We start from the raw sequence: 14,881 nt of genomic DNA on the forward strand, positions 1-14,881 counted from the left end.
AAGTCCTGAGCCTGATCTCCTGCCGAGCTCCAAGTAGTGGGGTGGAGTAAATCTGACTATTTATAGCAGGCCCTTTGGTTCAGTTTTACTAGTGACAATAAGAGCTAATCTCCATTCTCCAAAGTCCCCCACAGCTACCTTACATCAGCCTACACACATTAGCAGAAGGACATGGATGATGTGAGTTTACGGATGAACAGAACATGGAATAAATGAGAGAGATGGGTTAGGAAGAAATAACAGAAAAGAAAAGACAATTCAATTCAAACTCCAAGATTTGTACAGATCAGCATTTATACAGTGAGTGTGCAGTGTGTGTCTCTGCGTCTGTGTGTGGCTGAACTTATACCCACATGGACTCAGACCAGACTTTGACCAACGTGACTCGGCAGTGTCTGGATAATTGTCCTGCTGTTGGCTTCTGCTCCCAGCCAGACTGAGTTAGCAGAGGCGGTCACACGAAGCAGCCTGTAACTTTAGCTGGAGTAAAACCCACTCTGGCCCTGGCTGCGGTCCAAGTCCACTGCCCTGTTTCTCACCCCCAACCACCCCCATTCTCAGTGCACTGCACTGATACTGAGTATATGCTGCACAATTATGGTTTCAGACAAGGCCTCACCATGCAGTGTAGAGCAGAGCTGCTCTAGATAAACAGGCTGACATTAATGCTGCTACATCTTTTTTGATATACCCCTGATCTTGATCTAAAAGATTTCAACAATGTTACACTCAGTCATGTCTCCTCTTACTGTCATTGATCTATGGCCCTTTTTCACTTTTCTTTTTTTCACTGAATGTTTCTTGTTTCTATTTTTCACATATTATTCTGCTCTTCCCCTTTTTATTTTGCATTTTCCATGCACTGCCCGTTTCTTTCCTAGTTCCTCATTTTATTGGTCTGAAGTCCTTTTTGACCAATATGATTCTAGATAACAGACAGGATTTGAGGTGGCAGACATTTCACTTCCTAAATTTAACTTTGCGGGAAGATGACTTACATACACTCAGTCACAATAGATGTTTTTTTATGTTATTTTTATAATACAAGCAATCATCAGTTTTCATCATTCGTGGGCACGCTTAGCTAAAGTAAAAGGCTAAGCCAATAAACTGCTCAATGACAACCAGATCTGCGTCAAAACTGGCCAGATGTCAGTCAGTCTATTTTCTGACCAGACGTTATTCAAGTGATCATCATGGGCAGTTGTGCGTTTGTAGCTAGCTGTCCTGACTTGACTAGCTCCTCTCTAACCCCAAGGCCTGCTAATTAGCTTAGGCTGTTTCCTTTGTGGCCGACTACGTCACACAGTAAACTTAACCTCAACCAGACATAAGTATCTTAACAAGTTAAGTATAAATAGCTCAGAGAAGTTAAATTAAACTTCTACGTATGTGGAAGTGAGTATTTTGGGCACCTGCGATCTTGTTATTGGTGTTAAATTTAGCTCTGTGGTCCTTAGTGAGGAGTGGAAACAGTGACAGGGACCTGTTTTGCCACAACACACTTCCTGTGTACTATGAGTAGTGAGAAAACCACAACCCAGTGACGCAACGCTCGGAAAAAAAAAAAAAAAACAAGTGAGCATCAGAGAGGCGAGGAAAATCAGCAATGAGGAAGTTGTGGCTTCATTTGAAAAAGGAAAATTGTCGACTGAACTGTAAGTGGATACTGTAAGTGAACTGCAAAGTTTCCTGCGTGTGGACTTTCCCCTTTAAAGATAACACGATAGGCAGCGCTGATAAGGTGAGCAACAAACTGAATGAGGCTGCTGTTTTAGCTGCTGCTGCGTCGACTGACTGTGGCATGGTTTCTATGATTTAAAATGTTTTCAACAAGCATAGTCACACTCTGTCATACACACACACATTAGTCCTTCTCTTTTATATTCTCAAACTCTCGTGCCTCTGTAGCTACTCTCAGTTCCTGTGGGCTATTGTTTGCCGTGACCCCTGCTTCGTACACGGTGCACGGCAGAACACGCAGCCTTTCCAGGAGCACAGAAAGAGGACTTTGTTCCGCAGACACAAATGCGCTGCAGCGTTTCCTGATAAAAGCACAGCGCAACATCGAATTAAGAGACAGAAAGTAATCTGTTATATAAAGTGCTTATTTACATGAATGATTTTATAAGACACCACTGACTAACTGTTGCCTATTGTTTTGTGATTATGATATTTATAATCATGACCACGGGCTTCTTGTCAGAGGAAATGAGTGAATGTGAAAGATATTTTTGGTTCATTTGTGTTACCCTAAAAAACCACTCAAATGAAGATGCATTCATATTTGTCTATTTGTGTGGGAGATGGAACACTGTAAACATTTGTGTGTGTGTGTGTGTGTGTGTATTTATGAGTGTGACACAGATTGTTGGAAAAAGACACATTTATTGTGCGAATTTTCTCTCAACACTGAAAGTCATGAATCATCTCTGCACCTCTGCTGCACAGACATAACCACAAGAAGTACCCATGGAACACACACACACACACACACACACACACACACATATAGATGCACAGCCAGTCAGGTTACAAAAACACAACTGAATGCACTGACAATGATTTACTGGAACAAACAACAGGCAAGAATAAGTCATAAACACAGCTTGAAAACTTTGATTATCTCAAGAGTGTAAATTCATCAAGTGTGCTTCCATTTTTTTTTCTCATTTCGATGAGACACACAGAACACAGCAGAACAAGATTTTTCCTTGGAACAGGCACCAAATCTTGTAGATCAATAAACTTTGGTCAAGACCCCATCACAACATCCCAGCCATTTGCAGCAGAAGACAGGGTTACCATGGTGACCCCTACACACTAGGGACATATGTAAGAAGTGAGAAAGTGTGTGTGTGTGTCTAATGGGTGACAGGAAGAGAGGAAGCCAGCCAGCCTTGACCCCTGGAGTGTCTCTTTCTTGTAAATCTCGTTTGGTTTGCTGCAACAGAACAGAATTGTTGCTCATTATTCTTGCTGTATGAGGCTGGTCATTGGGTAGACAGCCATAGTGTAAGAGTCCTCAGACTGACCAGACCAGAAAGAACACACATACAGGGACAAATATATAGTGAGAAAAGTGAGACATCTCAAGGTTAGCAGAGCTCAAGGCATGGCCAAGAGAACCTAAACAAAGGAGTACAAAGCTTCATTTGTTCATGACCTCTTGTGACATCTTGTTATGGGCAGTGGTAGAATTGATCATTCTATAAAAACTGTTTTTGTTGTTCCTTTTCAGGCAGCAAATCAAATTTGTTGCTGAAACACTGGAGACACAAACCATTTTTTATATAAAAGCCACCAGGTAATTTTAGTGCATGCACCTGACCAAGGAGCCACTGAAAGCAATAAAAATACAAGATCCAAACAACAGCACACCTGCAGTGGATTAAAATTAAATTAAATTAAAGGGACAGTTTACTCCAAAATCAAATATTCATTGTAAGGTCTGCAGTGAGTCTGTTTGTTGTGGAAATATCATATAGATTTCTGCCCTCTCCTCATTAACATTTAATTGGATGTAAGACACTTATGTTAGAGAGAATGCAGAAATCTCTATGGGTGATATCTCTGAAACCTAAACCACGGTAATCTAGTTGTAGGAATAGCCCTACAGGCCAGGGGAAGAACATGAATATTTTATTTTGAGGTGAACTGTACCTTCAACTGAAAAAACCCTCTTCATATGACTTACACTAGGTGGGTACCTGCGGCATTGTACTGTAATATGATGCAAAGGTCCATGTAAGGGAAAAAAAAAGACAGAGGTGTAAATTTAATGGTTAATTGTCTGGTCTGTCCGTGTCACCTGTTTGGACACGTGAGTATGTTGTGAAGCAGGTTGAGAGAGAAAACATCCATCTTCACCCTTGTTGCCAGTTGATGCCGTTGCTCTGATCCTTCAGATGTGGCCGCAGGGCTGGCACGCTTGCTTGTCCAGGTGATGGCCACCGTGGAGACAGAGGGCCTGACCGGTCTTGGCCCACTCTGTTACACCAACTGTGCCAACTTAACGTCAACTGGACACTAAACGGTAGCGACACCTATACGCCGCCTTCCCCTGCTGCAGATCGTTGTGGGCGAAGTGTGTTCGAACCTGAGAAAAGATGAAGTGAAAGGGTGCACAGCCATTTGAAATCAGGAGATCTGAAATCAGATTCTCCACCCTCACATCTAACCACAACAGACTGTTGAAATATCTGACCCGGCATCGCCGGTGTGGTGGGGGGTGGCTTTTGTTGCTGGTGGGCTATAAGCAACGCAGAGAAGAGATTTGCAGAGACAGCCCATAACAGCTCCCTTGGAACCAATGACTCAGATATGCAGATGTGTTTACTTCCCTTCTGTTTCCCACCTAAACCAGCACACAAAAGGCAGGGGGAATGAAAGTACCTGATAATGTCTCTAAGTGTTTCATTTATATATTTATGTGCCATTATAAAGAACTCATTTTTTTTACTAAAACTTAGACAAGCACTTCAAATGGCTTCTTTGCCTCTTTCCTCTATTCCCTCCCTCCCTTCTGACGGTATTCATCTTTTGTCTAATGTGTAGCGTTGCTCTCTGTTAGTTTCTTTCTGACACCATGCCAGCAGAGTCATCTGCAAAGGGACTCACGTAGGGATTAAAAACCATCAACAGCCCCCCTTTAACAGAGAGGGAGAAAAAAAAATGTTGAAAAAAATAAAACACAAAAAATAAAAAAAAACTCCAGACAGTTTTGAGAAAACTTGCAGAAAGAGAATGCAGATTGTCACCTGACCCTGAGGCAAGGCAGCCCTAAATATAATAAAGAGAAGACAACAGAAGAAGACGAGGCGACACGACACGGGTAATGTGTTTTCTCTGCTGGTGTCGTCTGGCAGATCTGGGATGATTGAGTGCTGATGCCTGCCTGGGCCGCTTCAGAGAAGATCGTCTACCCCCCTCCCTCCCTCAGCTCGTACACACACTTGCACACGCTGACACATATGTGCACACACGCACACACACTCTCAGATTTCCTGTTGTTGGAGTGACAAAAACATCAAGGCGTATTAACTGTCATCATCTCAGCATCTCTTCATCTCTCCCTTTTTTGGTCGAGGGAATATTTCAAGGTAACACTTTATTATTGTGATGTGTGTGTGTGTGTTTGTTTGTGTGTGGTTTTCTTCATGGTGGATGTGTGTCTTAATTATAACAGGGTTTAGTGAATTAGGCCAGGATGTGTAATAGACTCAAATTTGCATAATCTCTGTTGAATAAACCACAGTGACAAACATGCAGGCAGAAAATCGTACCTACTTACTGTACAGCAACATATGAAAATATATAAAAAATATATGTAAAAGGCACATTTGTGACCGTAATCTATAGGGCTTACTTACAGAATACTCCCATTAATGTGTGTATATTTTTATAATTCTCCGTATTGTGAAATTGTCCGCAGCAGATACAAGAACAGGTGCCGGTTACAGAGGAAGTTGATTGGCCTGATTCCATGATCCATTTTCCCAAGGCTTCCACACCCGTGCAGCTGTCCTCCAGAATATGAGAACCATGTGTGTTTGTGTGTGCATGTACATACGTGTGTGTATGTGCAGTGCATGCTTGTGGTTATGACAAATTCACTCCCTACTGCTTGCCAATAACGGAGACAATGCTCTTCACTGGCAAAGACAAATAGAATACCGAACTAAATTCTCCACCCCAACAAATAGAATAATTAACACCCCTTAACTGATTTTTTTTTTCTTCTCATTTTTGTAAATTTTTGAGAATTTCTTACAGTTTGAAAGAGTCTGACCTGCTTGTGAATGAGCTTTCCTGATGTTCAAAGTGAAGTCATGTAACAGGTTTTCGGGGCTTTCGGTTGTTTTGCATGGCAGAATGTTTTGAACTGAGCAGTGACAGCCTCAGCCCGACTGAAGAGTCTACTTCAACTCTCCTCATTTCTATTGGAAAACACTCTCCCTCCTTCTCTCTCTCTCCCTCACCGTCCTCTGAAGCTGCAGATCACTTGAAAAAGAAAAAGGGAAGGAACATGAATAAAAACTGAAGGCACTTTTCTTAGATATGTCTCTTGATGCTCTTCAGATCTTTAAGGTTTCATCACAGGGAAACGCAGGGTTACTCTAAGAAACTGAAGGACTGTGACTTCCTAATCTACTGTACAAGACCTGAATTTGAGAGCACGTCTTTACAGCCGCTTCTTTTTTTCCCTCTCTCACAAGCTTGATCTCTTATATTTGGTTTTCATTTCATGATGGGCAGGTAGAGGTGTAGCATCACTTAACCAGTGCTTTCTGCTTTTTAATTTTAAAGGAACAAAACCATGGAACCATAATGTTGACAGAAAGCCTTGGTTGGTCTGTCTGTCCTTGATCATTTCAAACTCCTGTCCCTGAGAAATGGAATAAAAATCACAGTGAATTAACTTAACTGCAAAAAAAAAAAAAATAAAGGAGAATCATCCTTTATTTCCCCTAATCAAATAAAAACTATGTCCAATAAACAGATGAACCAAAAAAGCCTTCAAAGCTTTTTCACTGAATAAAATTTCACTTAAAATAAAATTGGTCTATTTTTTTCTTTAAAGGTTAAAGCTGCTCTTTCAGTCAGTCCTGGGTGTTGCACTAAGTCTGGAGGAGTAAAACAGCTGAACCTGGGCCTGCACCAAAAGTCTCCTTCAGGTAAAGAACCACAGACTTAATGATTGACGTTCTGGTATAATGAAAACAAAGTGATTGGATAACAACTATCAGTCATCACAAATGAGCTGCCAGCATTGGTGGTCCTGGGTTAAAGCACTAACTGCACCGTGGACCTTTACTTTACTTTAGCACACACCCACTTCTTTCTGTGTCCCTCAACTTTTTGCCCAGCTCGGCTGCTCCATTGGCTGCTGGCTGCACTGTTACTTCCTCCTTTTTTTAGCCAACAAAAGCTTAAAAAAATAAACACTTGAACACTAGCTAACAAACCATAAACCACCTCTGGGTACAAATTTATTTTAGGGGTACTTTTAGTGATTAGTTGGGCCTGCATCCCATCCACTACCATGGAGGAGGTGGGATTTATGACTGCAGCCAGTCAGCAAGGAGGAGGGGGGGATCCAGATGTTTTGGCTTCACTTTTGGGGAACTGTCATCTTTATTTACAATCTGTGGAGAAATCTGAAAGGAGTTCCCCATGTCACTGGATAGCCTGCTTGCTAAAACAAATTTCTAGCTACCAAATGCAGCAAATTAAATTCATCCAGACTCTGTGCTGATGTGCTCGCTTTTCTGACGAGATTATTGTTTGCAAATTAAGACACCAGATCCCTCCAATGTAAAGTTACTGCTAGCTAACCTAGCCTACTGCACTGTTTCTGAAAGAGTGCACCAATATTCAGGATGCTTACTAGCAACAGATTGTAGCTACAATGGTCATGTGTTATTATTAATATCATTAGCATGGGCTTTATGAGTCTTACATTTAAATATGACATTGACACTTAAATGATCAAACACATATGCACTGAGTAATGCGCATGTGTTACATTGAGTCCTGTACCTTTTCTCGTATGTAGAAAGCTCCTGTTAGAGATTTATGTTCAGCTGCTACACATCATCACAGAAGTTTTTTTTTGTCTGCTGCAATTTTAGGAAAACTTAAACAATGTGTGCTCATTAGCTGAATACCAAACCCCTCACCTGCACCGACACCACTATTCTCCTCATATAATGTCCAATTTAATGAGCAGCAGAAGAGAAGCAGAAATTTAGGTATGACTCATGTTGACCTTGTGTCAGTGTGGATGCAGGGATACATTCATGTAGGTCGAAAACTACACTGTTCACCCTTAATAAGAGAAGACAGGGAACAGCACCCCCTTTTGGAGAGCAACAGCAGTGCATCGAGGGGCAGCTTTAAAATGATATCTCATCTTTGCCTTAACACAGTATGAGGGGAAAATTTGGACTTAATATGACTATTCAATGTATTATCATCTCTCTGGAAGTGGACACAAACAAAGCACTTCCTGCTGTGTGCCCTGCTCCTAATTGACACTTATTTTACTCAGAACAGAATTACCCAACACCCCAGTGCAGAAGTGTGAGATTGAGATTTTGATTGTTCTTCTTGTCTCTTGTTGTCGCTGCAGTTCCACACCCTCCCTTCTCCTTCTCCCTGGACATCACATAGCCAACAGATTAATTAGACAACTGATAACAGCGTTCTCTCTTAGTGCTGGCCCACTGAGTTTTCTTTTTCTTTTTCACTTCTTGTAAGCCTCTAATTTCTCGCTTTACATTAATGGAGCTTACTTGGTGTGCTGACCCAGGGGAAAAGAAAATTAAGTCTCTTTTTCCTCCAAAGGGGACTGAAGCTTATTCTGCAGCTAGTTTGCTTCATACATTTGGCGAGGGAAAATATTATGCCAGGCAATTTTATTAAGGGTGTACGGATGCTGAATAAAATTATATTATCATGTTTGCCAACTGGCACTTTATATCACTCAATTGTTGCTGCAGTCTAAAAATAAAAGCAACGGGTGTTTTGTGAGAGCTGCCACTGTTTCACGTTCTTCCATTCAACGTCTGTCAACCCTCTCTGGACAAGGGTACTGCTCGGTTGCCGTGGAAACGAGCATATGACTATTCTGAGAGCCCGAGTAGTGAGGGAGGTAGAGGAAGCGAGTGTAGTAAAGGTAAGTCATTCAAGGGCCCTTTGGTCAACCGGATAAAGTGTGAAAAAATCAAAGGCCACAACTCGGTGATGGCTGCGATGCAGCACAGAAAGAGAGTAAAAAAAAAGTTGTTTTTCAGCTACGGAAAGATACAGAAAATATATCAAGACATTTTTACACATGCAGCCGTCTGCACATTAATTACATGTGTTTGAAGTCCCTGCACTGAAGCATTATGCATGAGTCCAGGTCAGGTCCTCCATGCTTTTTATTAATGTTCTTTGAGGAAGCTGTCAGACATAATTAGGACAACATGCTTCTAACCAGCATGTTTAGATAACCTCTGCCCCCCCCCCCCCCCCCCCCCCCCCACACACACACACACACCTCACACTTCACTCTCTGCCTGATTTTACTGCTGCAAAAACATATGTCTCTGCCTTAATCACTGAACACATGTATGTAGAGATTCAGACAATTAAGTGACAACAATATCTATTTTAGTTTGAGCACATCTAATTAAATGAGTGGTTGATTAGTGTGTGTTTGAGTGCCTGCTGCAGCTATTAATTGATGTGTCATTTATTGTAAGCAAGTCAAAAACAGAGAAGTGACAGCTTTCTCCATTGCTGCTCCGGCTTACAGATACATATACCAGCAACAAGGTCGTCGTTCTTTTTCCTTCATTCTTCTCCTTTGCCCTGGGCAGAGATGTACTGAAGTAGTAGGACTACTTCACTACTGTACTTAAGTATTAAAAAGCTGGATCTGTACTTTATTGGAGAATTTTTTCTCCTACTTCTCCTTTTACTTCACTACATCATTTTGATGAGTTGAATACTTTTACTCAGATACATTTTCTATAAGCTGAATCGTTACTTGGCGCAAAGACACACGGACTGTTCAAGCTGTGCACAGTCTGTCCATCACCGAGGCTTAATGAGTCCATACCTGCCTGTGAGGGAGGTGGAGGTTTCTTTGTAGAATACGTTGCTGACCCACGGTGTGAGCTACAAACACTGCCGCATGTTGTTCAATGAGACAGATGCCTCAGTTACATTGTTCCTCTTCGTGCTGTGTGCTCTTATCATCTCTGGATAATGTGCTACTTTGGTTAATTAGCGAACAGTTTGTTTCTGATATGTTGCTGTTTTATAAATGCTACAGCTTTGTGCAAAAGGGAGAAATACTTATTTTAAATACACAGAGCCTGGTGGCCATTTGACTGTAGTTATGATTATTATTACTTCAAGGAGTTTGTTTAAGTTGAACTAATGACTGTGCTATTGTTCTACACCACTCTCTCCATCTACATAAGTAAGGAGCCTGAGAATCCAGTATCACTGCCAGAGCAGTGTGGCTCTGCAGCTGACTATAAGCAGGTTTGGTGGAGCTGCTGTATCATTAGGTCATCAAGCTGCCCCAGTTTGCTGCAACCACAGAACCACTGAACTACACGGACAGAAGTTTGGACTGCTGTCTTTATTAACTACAAAGTACACTTAGTACTTGAGTACATTTTAAAGACAACAGACTATTTTATTAAAGTACAAAAACATTGACTACTTTAATAATTCTACTTAAGTATGATGCTCAAAGAATACTTCTACTCAAGTCATTTTTTGGTGGAGTATCTGTACTTTAACTCAAGTATGGGACTCTGGTACTTTATACATCTCTGGATGTAGGGTGACGGGAGGGCTGGGGTGAAGAGGGCAAGAGAGCATGTGGTGTAAAGGCAGAATGTGGCCTAGGCAGCATGATGTTGGCCTCTTAGTGACAGCATGGCATGCCGCACATGGGCCCATAGAGCCGCTCCAGAGGGCATAATTTCATCATAACATAACCGTGATGAACAGAGCTGGGGGATAAACCAAGAAGGCAGAGAGGAAGGAAGCGGATAGAGGCATGAGTAGAAAGAATCAGATTACCATGCTCTTGAAGGAGAGGAGAGGATGACACTCATCTGACCTGATTTAAACGACAGAAGCGTAAGGAATGAAGTCCTCAGCATGTCTGTCCCCTGACCCTGCTGGGGAGCAATGAGTATGTAAGAGGGGAGCAGAGGAATCGGTCATGCTTGGAGTGAGATGGTGCCTAATCGTCCAGTGTCCGGGACTGAGTGACTGTGACTGGGTGCATCCGCTGCTTAGCGAGGGCAGGGCCATTCTGAAAAGCTAAAAAGTCATAATCAGGTTTTATACACAAATGGTCGAGCACAGTTTGCATGCAGGCTGCTTGAGGCTATGTGTGATGAGGCCGTCAGCCACTAGTGGTCTGCAGACATGACACAAGTCATTTCACCTCAGCTCCACTTTGCTCATGCACATTCACAGGATGGTAATCGGGCCCTGTGCTCGCTCTCTGGCTCAGGCTGTCTGTGTGAATGTAGCCCATCTGTGCAGCTGGTTGGCTGGATACACTCTAGCCTGCCTATCTAAACCCTCAGCTTCACTCGCTCTTCACTTTTAGGGTGTCTTTCTTTTTGTCAACAATCACATGCTGTAATGGTATCAAACATCGAGGAGAAGCCATTTTATCCCTACAGTAAGAGCCCCAGTGATTACGGCTGAAGGGCCTATGTGTATTCCTTTATGGTGTGTGTGTGTTTGTGTGTGCAGTTCTTTTTCCTGAGTTCAGTGCAGTGTGCTCATGTCTGTGCATGTTTGTCTTAGACTATTGATCTGGCCGGCCCACAGCAGACATTAAATGAGAAGGCTGATGCCGACAGGGAGGAAGATGGGAAGAGTGATGGATGGCTATAAAAGAAGGGGGAGCTCAAGGCAGGAGCAAATTTTCCCTTTTTGATGATACGGTTTTGAAGTCCAAAAAAGGAGCTGTGTTTAAAGAGTTAATTGAGAAAATGATCTTTTTAGGGTTTTTAAGAAGCTCATGAGCATCCAGCTCTCCAAGATGGTCCCAGCATGCCTTCACTGCACCTCACACACACACACACACACATACCCCCTCACATACATTACATGTGCTCTCACAAATTGATTTTCCTCCACTATACAGACACAACTGGACTGAATGAAGTGGCTCGGAAATATAAAAACAACCTTGGGGAGTTCAAGCTCACTGTGAACGCTGTGTGCCTCCACTACGCAGGTTCTTTTGAATCTGCTCCCCACTCTTTCATCCATTAATTTGGTCCCTTTTTTCTCTCCACGGATTATTTGTGTCATTGTACTGTTTGTCCTGTTCAGTGGGTATCACAAAGCAGTAGGTAACACACACACACATACACAAACGCTTGTGCGTAATGCACTCAGTGCAAGCAGTGAAAAATGTCACAATGTTGCAGGCATGAAGGCTTATTAACAGGCTCTGTCTAATGGAGGGGGGCAGCATATGAACAGGTTCCCTTCATCCGTCATATAAATCATACTATGATTCCATGTGACACACAGGCATATACACATGGAAAACATAAACATAGCATCTCCTTGTCGTTCAAACAAAGGGCACTCCAGTCTATGCAAGAACTTATGGACACATCTGAGTGCTGTATGTTCACATGCAAGCACAGACATGTGTCAGTCGTTGCAGCCTACATACAACACACTGCACTCACAGGTCAAGAGCACCATCTGTTCATGTTCAATTCTTAATTAGATTCACAGCTACTGAATTATGTATCTGTGACAAAAATAGACAGAAGGTGGGGAATACCTGAGATTACGATAAGGGCCATATTTGACACATTTTTCATCATTCAAATCAGTTTTTCTTTCCTGTTTCCCACACAGTTTGTCTGCCGTCGAGCCATTTACTCCATCTCATTAACTCAAGGGTTATTAGCTCATTAAAGTGTTACTCCACCAAAAATTATATTACAGGACTCTCTGTCCCACTCTCAACATAAGCTGAAACTGTGGTAGTCAAACTGTTTTTAAAAAAATGGTCTGAATGTTTCAGATTTTATAATTAGACCTAATACAACTGCATAAACTAATGAGCTTTTTCATCAGCGTACCTTTAAAACAAAATGTCAAAGTCGTTTTTTCAATGCTAAAATAGTTGTATATCGTTGCCCTAATGTTGTGGAGTGGTTAGAGGAATTTATGAGGACGTTGTTACAGTGAAGTTTTTCAGCATAATTTGAGAGAATTCAAGCCGTAGTGTAGTACAGCTGCTCAATGCAGTTAATGAATTTACAACCACCACTAAAGTCGGCAAAGAGACAGTGGTTAGTACTTTTATTAATTAAAATAACACTTGATAACCCTTACATTACGATTTTTGTGCAATTTGTAAAAATATGTAAAAATCCCTCTCTGGGGGGGGTCGCACTTGTCTCTGTCCAGTGTTGTTATTGTTGTTTAATCTGACTTCCTGTCATCCTAACAGCACAGACTCATGGAAACCATCCAAAACCGGCCTGAATAACAAAGGATAAAGTACACGTTCTCACCGTGCTGCAGGGATCACACCTCCAACACTCAGCAATGCCTGAGGCCAAGGGCTACAGAACGGGATGTAAAACACTGCTCTCTGAACAGCACTACTTCTTCCTTCTTCCTACTTCTTTTGGACTAAGAACAAACAAGACACTACATTGACTCACTATCCCATCTGCTGATAAAAATTGGTATTGCCCGATGGTAGCAGCTGATGCCAACAAATTGGAATTGACCATTAGATACCTTTGACATAACATTGCAACAACATAGCTATTATATAGTTTTACTGACTTATAAAAGTAAAAGATTTTTTAACTACGTTAACTCTCCTAAAAATTGTCCCTAATTATTACGTCCTAATAAGAATAAGCATTGACAGTACACATGTGTCCTTCTTTGTTTAATGAAGTTGATTCATTGCTACCAAAGTCTCAGTGTGTGTGTAAGTGTGGGTTATGTAAAAAAAACTGTGTCAGCCTTTTTCATCTCTTCCAGCGACGCACACACACACACACACACAGAAAACAATGCCGAGCTGTGCTGAAAACAGATATTGTACTGAAACTCAAAAAGGAGGAGCTTTGTAATGCCGATGTATCTCCATGCTGTCAACACTGACATGCTCATAAAACACAAGGCCTCATTTTAAGTCAAACAGGAAATAGCCTGCACAATCCTGGGAACAAACAAGAGAGGACAGCGGTGCAGTCTGATTGGGCCGTGAACGGTCGCTGTCGTTACAAAGCACCACTGTAAGCTCCATCGATTATCAAAGGGCTCCGAGCTCAGACGGGGAGTCTACTGATCTTTCCCAAGCTCAGACATGAAAAGCCCCCAGTGACAGCTCATAGCCTGGGCTAGATCACACCGCTGTGCTGTGGGGTTGGGTGGGGGGGGCTTCTGTGGTGCCTGTTTTCTAACCACCTGCTCCACGGGCCGTGCTTGTGTTTTCTTGTTTTCTCTCTCTTAACGCTGCGCTCTGTCAGAGGCGACAAGGATGTGCTTTCATGTGAACTCGGGGCCAGCGACGACATCGGTGTGTGAGAGACACTTGGTAAAACAATGCAAGACAAACCTTTTATTATGGCTATGCCTCATTACTTTTTAACCAGTGTAATCGTATGTGCTGCTCCTCATGAATTATTCACAGGTGAGCTCTCGTCACAAAAGTGACAGGAGGAGATAGCAGAGCGCTCCAAATGAAAAAAAAACAACCATAAACATGGGAGAAGGCATATGCCGAGAATGTGTTCCAGCGATTCTTTGTGCCCTCCATTAACTTGACTTCCATGCAAAGGCCACTGATTACACGTGTGAGGCCAAAAGCTTGTAGAAATGTATAGCTAGTGCTCGAGACTTTAAAAATGTGAAAAGGTTACTTTAACCTGAAGTTATCTGAAAGTTTTAGCTTCCGTTTGTCCTCCTTTCATCATCAGTATTTGGCTGTGGACAGGAAATATAAAAAGGAAGAGGGCTATGAAAAGGAAAGGTCATAAGCTAGTTCGTAGAAGAATTTTTAATACAGCTGTGAGCTGTTTGGAGAGAGAAAAACGAAGGAATAAAAGGCTGCATGAAAACAGGCAACCTCTTCTGTCAAGCTTTATCTCTGATCAGTCACTAGCTCATATTTTTCCCATCATATGGTGACTAACTCAAATTTAAAGTTACAGTGTTGAACTTTTGTCTCCCCCTTTTGACTATGAGAAGAACTGCACAAACACTGCAGACACCAGCATATGACATCACTGAGGGCTGCTATGTGAGGCTAACACTATCTTTGTCTTTTAGCATTCTTATTTTGTAGCGAACAAGGTCC

The 14,881-nt window shown here is 42.0% G+C and overlaps 1 long non-coding RNA gene across 1 annotated transcript; it reads left to right on the forward strand.

The window, feature by feature from the left end:
• The first annotated feature begins 1,592 nt into the window (after window positions 1-1,592).
• On the forward strand, window positions 1,593-13,220 carry LOC114442594 (uncharacterized). Its single transcript, XR_003671355.1, has 3 exons — window positions 1,593-1,744; window positions 6,584-6,677; window positions 13,013-13,220. It is a non-coding gene; the product is annotated as an uncharacterized LOC114442594 (long non-coding RNA).
• Window positions 13,221-14,881: the final 1,661 nt, after the last annotated feature.

Source organism: Parambassis ranga, chromosome 10 (assembly GCF_900634625.1).
Source record: "Parambassis ranga chromosome 10, fParRan2.1, whole genome shotgun sequence".
In the NCBI taxonomy this organism is placed as follows: Eukaryota; Metazoa; Chordata; class Actinopteri; family Ambassidae; genus Parambassis; species Parambassis ranga.